Source organism: Prosopis cineraria, unplaced genomic scaffold (genome assembly GCF_029017545.1).
Source record: "Prosopis cineraria cultivar Desert tree isolate PC_DT_omini unplaced genomic scaffold, ASM2901754v1 PC11, whole genome shotgun sequence".
Lineage (NCBI taxonomy): Eukaryota > Viridiplantae > Streptophyta > Magnoliopsida > Fabales > Fabaceae > Prosopis > Prosopis cineraria.
In genome coordinates this window covers 44,682,258-44,691,433 of record NW_026555342.1, presented here as the reverse complement: position 1 = coordinate 44,691,433, position 9,176 = coordinate 44,682,258, and positions in this window count along the sequence as shown.

Genomic DNA, 9,176 nt, shown 5'->3' with positions numbered 1-9,176 from the left:
AGTGATGGCCACTCATATCTCAGGTGAATTGGTTCCTATTTTGAAGGATGTGTTGCCCTGTGGCTGTGAACTGGTCTTTATAATTTGTCCTGGAAATTTTAATTTATTTTCAACAATTTTTCTTTTTGGTTGATGATTAATCTCTTCTCCTTCATAGCTAAGTTAATTTTTGGAAAAATTAAATGCACAAAAGCAGTGGTGGCAGGAGAGAAAATCGGCAGGGCGGGCAACGACCCGCCAAAATTTTTAAAACTTTTTTTAATATTATATAGTTGTTATATATTTCGGTCCTTTTAAATCTATGAAAGTAGATTTAAAAGAGATTAATTAAGTTTTTAAACGTATTATACTCCTTCTATCTGAATTATAAGAGATATTTTTAAATAAGTTTTTCTATCCCAAAATAAACTATTTTAACTATATTTAAAGTTTCATTTAAATGTATATTTTTAATATTATTCTTTCTCTCTCTATAATTAATTTACATTCCTTCTTTTTTTAATATATTAGATGATGGATATTTTTGAAAGTTTATATTCTTGTTTTGGAAAGATAAGATTGTTGAGTGTATTTAATGAGATTTATTGATATATACGATTTTGTTAAAAAATATTTTATAATTTGAAGGGAGGCAGTAGTATGTATGTTTTTTAATATCAGCTCAGTTTAAATTCCAGTTTTGCCCTTGTTTAGGAGATCAATTTTATTTTATTTTATTTTTGGTCAATTTTGAGGTGAAGTAAACTAAATTTGATTGGAAAGGAAATTAAAAGAGATGTTTGGCGTAAATTGTTGATTTTGATAGATGCCATGATGTGGACCGTGGAGTAACTGAAGCAAATCTTCTACAAATAAATGCACATGAGAATCAAAAAAAGATAAAGGAAATTACGAGGGAAAAAAGTAAGACCAAATGGCCGTAGTGTTAATTTGATTTAATGGGATTTATATTTAATAATAATAATTTCCAACTATTTCTTCGAAAACCATCATATTCCTCCGGTTCAACATATAAATCGTCTTCTAGAAGAATTTTGTGATTTAAAATATAAGTTACTTTCCAATGAGATGAGATATAAAATGTTTGTTTTACTTGTTTTATTCCAACCATGCATGTCATTCTTTTCAACTTCCAATGAGAAGTTATAGAATGTTTTCTTTTTAAAAAAAAAATTATGCCGTTCGAGTCAACGAAACTACTTCCTTCGTCTCAAATTATAAAATCTTTTAGAATAAAATTTTATATATCAATAAATCTCATTAATACATTTAACAATCTTATCTTTTCAAAATAAAAAATATAAACTTTAAAAAATACTCCATCATTTAATACATTGAAAAGAAAAAAGATGAAAATTAATATAGAGAGAGAAAGGGTAATATTAAAATTGATGCATTTAATAAAATATTAATATATCCAAAGTGTTTTATATTTTGATGGAGGAGAAACTCTTTTAAAAGTACCCTATAATTGGGACAAAGGAAGTATTTACTTGGGGTGAAAATGAAAATTAAAGTAATTTTTAGACAATTTTTAATGATGTAACTATTTTTTTATATGGATTAGTTATAGATGACTTATAAATTATAATAAAGAAGGGAAGGAAGTATCCCATTTGATTAATCAAGTTTGATTATTTGACCTTATAAGTATAAATTTTTAGCATAATTTTTTAATACACGCACAATATTCTAACACAAGACTTTGCTTAAAAGAAAAAAAAAAAGCTTAAATCACTTAAACCATCTGTTATTATCAAGGTGTAATTTTGCAATTAAAATTTAAAAGACGTTAGAAATCTATTTCAACCATTTGTTTGGCAGTTCGGCCAAAAAAACAAAAAGAAGCCCATTTGTTTGCATTTAATTAAAAGGACAACTAAAACGGATCATTTCATTAATTCATACTTCCTCTGTTAAAAAATATAAGATATTTTTAACTGAATTTTATCTTCCAATAAAGTTCTTACCTATTTTTAAACTAATTTTATCTTTTCATATTTACTCTTATTAACTACCCTATAATAAATATAAAGTTACTATCAATAGGGGCACTTTTAAAAAAAGATAATGATTATATCTCGAAACACAAAAAATGCTTTACATTTTTAATATTCAATTCCTTAAAAAATATTTTACATTTTTGAATGAAGGGAGTATATATTACTTGCAAATGGATGGTTAGGATTAATGCTTCTCTCTATCTCAATATAATTTTTCTTCTTCTTCGTCTTCTTTGGCCTAGTTAATAATTCCTCTTTTATTTTCTTTCTTCTTAATTTGCCAAATTATATTGCAAATATGCCCCTTTTATGTCATGTACAAATAATATCCCTACCTCTTAAAACTTTGTATGAACCCTTCTGTCCTCTTACTATAATTTATGTAATTAAATAACTCACTATTTCAGCAAAAAAGAAAAAAAACTCACTTACTGTTAGTTGTACTCGTTTTCTTTTATATGTATGTATAGCTTAAAGCTTAGAGGGTATATTATTTCTGCAAATAACTCAAAGGTTCAAATTGTTTTGCTTTTAAAAAAATTAGATACGAAACTATATTAGATTAAGAGAGTGTGCATGGGGGAGGAGGCTTAAAAAGATTGTATTAATTATTCATAATCATTGGATGCAAATGGGATCATACTCCCTTGGTTCTTATTATAAGACATTAGCTTTTATATTTTATTAGAAAATGATAGCTAACTTATTCAATATGTCTTAAAATGAAAAAAAAAAATCAACTTTATCCTTATTAAAAAAAAAAGAAAGATACACAGTAATATACTGGCATATGATTAGCTGTAAAATTAAATTTATAATGGAGATAAAATTTAAAAATTATAATAAATAACTTTCAATGTGCTGTATATAAAAATCAAAAATTATTTTACAAGTATCTTATAATAGAGCCTATAATAGAGACACAAGGGAGTATGACTCAAATCACAGAAGAAAGAGACGTATAAATTTGATATCCTTTATAATTATGATGTCAGCAAATCATGGCAGAATATAATTTAGCGACGAACAATATAAATAAACCATGCTTGATTTTAAAAAAAGAGAGAAATTAACCATGGATTGATGTGTCTTTAACAAATATTTAAAAAATGTCCTAATGTTATACAATAAAAGCAGTCGTGACATCTTTTTTTTTGGGCCAACAAAGCAGTCGTGACTTCAAACTTTGTAATAAGTTGGTAAATTTCTTATTCAACAGAGACGTATTCGATTACATGTGCAGTTATTTTAATTTAATTCTAGTAGTTTAGTTTGATTTGATTTATACTTTTTCATATTTATGTTTTTTTTTTAATATCTCAGTCGAAATCAATCAATCTATACATACATATTAGCAAGGATCGAACTATTTTTATTTATAAAAAAACTATCACTTTTTATTTATTTTTTTATATAATAAAATCATTTGTTTTAATAATTATTTATTATACATCTTTTAATCACCTTTCATAATTTATATTAACAAAAAATACTAATGTATGTTTATATTGATTAATATATAACGTTTTAATTTAATTTTTTTATTTTGAAATTAATAATTATAATTAATTAATTTTTTTAAATTATATGATATATATATATATTATATAGAAAGGGAGAGTAGCTCATTCGACAGCAAAAGCCACAAATGACGCATTCATGGAAAGCACAGCATAAGACATTGATATTTTCAACCACATGTTTAGGGGGGAAAAAAAGCTGATTCACTTCCTCACCAGACTATTAACGAATTCAGGCACCATGATTAATGAGGATCAACCTCCAATATACATGAAGAATCCTTTTGAGTTCCTGTATAAACTGATCTATTAGTTTCTTACAAGATTTTTTGTGATGAAAAATTAATTTTTTTAAAAAATAAGACCTAGACATTTGAACAAAAATAAGTAAAATTATGGAGAATTTTCAATAAAGATCCCTTTACTGTACTTACAACAACAACAACAACAATAACAAGCCTTTATCCCACTAGGTGGGGTCGGCTATATGGATTACAAGACGTCATTATGCTCTATCATTTATCAAGCTTTTAGGAATATTATTAATTAATAGATCGCGTTCAATAACTTTTAAAAGTGTTCTCTTAGGCCTTCCTCTACCTCTCTTAATCGGACTCAAAGTTATATGTTCCACTCTTCTCACTGGTGCCTCCCTTGGTCTTCTTTGTACATGCCCAAACCATCTCAACCGATTTTCTACCATTTTTTCCTCAATAGGTGCCACCCTCACTTTTTCGCGTACGTGCTCATTTCGAATTTTATCTTTACGTGTATGTCCGCACATCCATCGTAACATTCTCATCTCTGCTACTCCAACTTTATGCTTTTGTTGTCCTGTTAGAGCCCAGCATTCACTACTATATAACATTGCCGGTCTGATAGCAGTGCGATAAAACTTTCCTTTAAGTTTATTAGGCACCTTACGATCGCAAATAACTCCTTTAGCTTTTCTCCAATTAAACCACCCAGCTTGAATTCTATGTGAAATATCTCCACTGATTTCGCCATCATTTTGAATAATGGCTCCCAAATATCTAAACTTCTCCACTTGAGGTATAATTTGATCTCCCAATTTCACTTCCAAATTATTGTCGAATAGTCCTTTACCAAATTTACAATATAAATATTTCGTCTTACTTCTACTCAGACGAAAACTTTTCGACTCCAATGTCCTCCTCCATAATTCAAGTTTGCAATTAACCTCTTCTCTTGTATCTACTATAAGAACTATATCATCCGCGAAGAGCATACATTTCGAAATTTCCCCTTGAATATGTTCTGTCAAAACATTTAAGATCAAGTTGAACAGATAAGGACTCAGAGATGATCCCTGATGTAGTCCAATCTTTATAGGAAAATCCTTTATTTGACCACTAGGCGTTCTTATACTAGTTTTTACCCCCTCATACATATCTTGTATGGCTTTAATATAAGCAATCCGTACTCTCTTTTTTTCTAACGCTTTCCAAAGCACTTCTCTTAGTATATGGTCATAAGCTTTTCCAAATCAATAAAAACCATATGTAGATCTTTATCTTTACAATGATACTTTTTCATTAATCCCCTTAGTAGATAAATCACCTCTGTAGTTGATCTATCTGGCATAAAACCAAACTGATTCTTAGAAATACTTGTCTCTAATCTCAACCTGTGCTCAATTACTTTCTCCCACAATTTCATTGTGTGGCTCATGAGCTTAATCCCTCTATAGTTAGTACAATTCTGAATATCTCCTTTATTTTTATAAATAGGAATTAATGTACTTCTCCTCCACTCATCAGGCATTTTCTTGGACCATAAAATTACATTAAATAACTTAGTTAACCATCTCATCCCTTCTTCACCTAAACATTTCCACGCTTCGATAGATATACAATCATGTCCGTTGGCTCTACCATTTGCCATTTTCTTAAGAGCTTCCTTTACCTCCTTATCACGTATTATTCGATAGAATGACAAATTTTGTTCTCCTTCACCAGTTATTAAATCGTCCAAGTTACTAGATGAACCCTCTCCATCATTGAAAAGTTTAGAAAAGTAAATCTCCCATCTATTTTTAATTTCATCATCTGTAACTAAAGTTCTTCCCTCTTCATCCTTAATACACCTTACCTGTTCTAGATCTCTTGATTTTCTTTCCCTACTCTTGGCAATCTTATAAATATTTCGCTCTCCTTCCTTCGTCTCAAGGCTCTTATAAAATTCTTCAAAAGCTTTAGAACGAGCTTCACCCACAGCTCTGTTAGTTTCCTTCTTAACCATACGGTACCCTCCCCAATTTTCCTTATTATTGCACAAATGTATGGCTTTAAAACAGTTCTTCTTATACTTGATTTTGTCCTGTACACTATTATTCCACCACCAAGACTCCTTATCTCTCGGATCAGAACCTTTTGATTCTCTCAAAAGTACTTTTGCAACCTCCCGTATCTTTTTAGCCATATCCTCCCACATGATATTAGCACTTCCCTGAGATTCCCGAATTCCTTTATCCAAAAGATTTCGCTTGAAAATATCTTGCTTCTCACCTTTTAATTGCCACCACCTAATCCTTGGTGCTACTACTTGTCGACGTTTTTGGATTTTACTCATAATACACACATCAAGGACTAGGACCCTATGTTGTGTCGTTACAGCATCTCCGAGGATCACCTTGCAATTTTTACAAAGTCTTCTATCTGTGTTCCTAACCAAAAGAAAATCAATCTGTGACCTTGAGGCTCTACTTTTGTAAGTGATGAGATGCTCATCTCTCTTCTTGAAACAAGTGTTGGCAATCTTAAAATCATACGCCAATGAGAAATCAAGAAGAGTTTGTCCTTCATTGTTTAGCTCTCCAAAACTAAAACCACCATGCACCCTCGCATACTGACCAGCTTCCCTACCGACATGCCCATTAAAGTCCCCTCCAATAAAAATCTTTTCACTCTGTGGTATGTGTCAAATCAACCCCTCCAGATCCTCCCAAAATAATTCCTTAAGACTAGCTTCTGTCCCGACTTGTGGCGCATAAGCGCTAACAATATTAACAGTCTCACGTCCAATTATCATTTTTAAGGAAATAATTCTATCTCCAATTTTGCTAACTTCTACAACGTTCTTCTTCCACTCCTTATCTATAATGATGCCTACTCCATTGCGTGCACTTACTTTTCCTGTATACCAAAGTTTGAAACCTTGAATATCCTTAGCTTCTTCTCCACGCCATTTTGTTTCTTGCAGGCAAAGGATATTGATTTTTCTTTGAATCATAACCCCGACAATCTCTACAGATTTACAATTCAATGTCCCAACTGTACTTACTTACATTCAAATCCCCTAAATTTTTTAAATTTTACTGCAGCCTAGAGGTACTAATTTAATATTAAATTTTAAGAAAAATAATAAAATTAACCTTCATTTAAATTAATATTAAGATCTCCCCACTTTATTTATTCATTTACTTACTGAATGTTATTAATTATCTTACTTCACTTATTTATTTTCCTAAAATTAAGTCAAGTAAAAGTTTGGTAATTAACAAGTGAAGTAGGACAATTAATAATAGTTTGTAAGTAAATAAATAACATATGGTATAAGAATCAATAAGTTGCCTTAAAATGATTGAAATACTTAAAATAAAAACAAATTAAGTAGGGTAATTAAAAATATTATGTAAGTAAATGAATAAGTAAAGTAAAAAAATTTTTATATTAATTTAAAGGAGAAACAATTTTATTATTTTTTTCATAAATTTAATATTAAATTAGTACTCTAATATAAATTTCAATAAAGGAGGGGCAGTAAAATTTTAAAAAGTTAAGAACTTTAAACGTAAATAAATTTGGTTAAACGTCCCTTGTTGTATGTAAATAACTTAAAATGTAAATCAGTTCGAACCTAACCTACCGTCTCTAGAACTTGACTGAACCCAATCCACTAATCATGTGTGTGCGCGTGTTGTGTTGGACGCCGACCAAGATCAAGTAAAAAATATATTTGTCATCACCAGAAAAAGAAATCTCCAATGATTTCAAATCCATTATATTAAGAATGTGCTTGACAGGATTAAATAATAAGGTTAAATGATAAACTAATCTTTAAATTATAGATTTAAGAGCATTTGGATCCATTTTTTTATATAATATTTTTTATTAACTTTTGAAAATAATAATAAAATTATAAAAAATAACAAAAAAAAGAGTACAGGACTCAAAAATTACAAAAAGTATCAATAAAATTTGATTGATTTTTTTATAATTTTTGAGATTATATTATATCATTTTTTGATTAACTAATATTCAAAATTAACTTTTATTAATGGTGTGTAATAGATTATACTGTTTTTAAAAGTTAAAAAAGATATTATATTAAGAATGAATTTAAGTTCCTGTATGCTCTCAGATCTATAATTTAGAGGTTAATTTACTTTTTTACTCTCAATAATATTCCTGGAAATTATTGATTAATTCTTTCTCAAGCTGAAAGAGTAACGTTTATATTGATCCCCGCATGTTTTTCAACTTTTTTTATTTTGTGGGTTACCACAGTCCAAGAGAATTTGTCATGAAGCTCACATGATTATATTATTTAAATCCAATATCACATATGATACATAAAAACCATTATCTAATTTAATAATAATTAAGATTAAAGTATAAATAAATAATTAAATTCAAGAAAGTTTTTCTAGTTTTAATATAAGTATTTAAAATCAAATTGAATAAATTGAACTGTATAGGTAGTGTAAAAATATAATCTTTTACCTCTTTTTATAACCTTTAATTTCAAATAATTTTTTACTCCAAGAAATAATGACATTTTTTCGATTTTTACTTACTTCACCTTTTTCGGCCAGAAAACAATTACATCACCTGTTATCATCACTTAAGGGGTTCAGCCATGCTTACTATTTTAAATATTTAGCTTGTCTTTATATAATTCAAAAATCCCTGTCACTTCATAGTTTTGATTTCATTTTAAATGACCTGGAAATTTAAATTTTGAAGGAAACATTAATTATTATTTTTATACGATTTTTTCCATTCATTAACAAGTAATTAAATGCTCGCCCCCGGTCTCTAAATTATGGAAAGGAAAACCTACCTAATTTTTTAGTGTTAAATATAAGCAAAAACCACCTAATTTTAGGTGCAATTAATTCATGTTTCCAATTGTGTTCCTCATTCAAAATGAGAAGAGGGGAGTAATTAAAATTGTTGCAATAAATAACCATAGTTACTAACATGGATATTTGATAAAAAATAAATTCAAATTCAGATATAATTAAGAAGAACAACGAACCATTTTAAACAATGCGAAACAATTATTTTTGCTTACACACACATATGAGATCAGAGAGTATATTGATATATGTAACAAATATTTACCATGAAAAGGAAAATAAATAAATAAAAGTATTTTAATTTAATCCTATCAAATTTTGCTACAAACTGCATTGTTTAATAATTTCAATTTTTTAAGTCTAGGTGCATATAATCTTTAACAATAAATAGTTTGAAAAAAAAGGGAGTATATTTTGAAATTTTTATTAACAAAAATTGTTAAGTGTAATCAATATAAATATCCATATACTGTATTATTTCTTTGATTCTATTTATAATTTATCCCCAACAAATTTTACTGTAATCAAGAAAAGTTTTAAAATTTATCA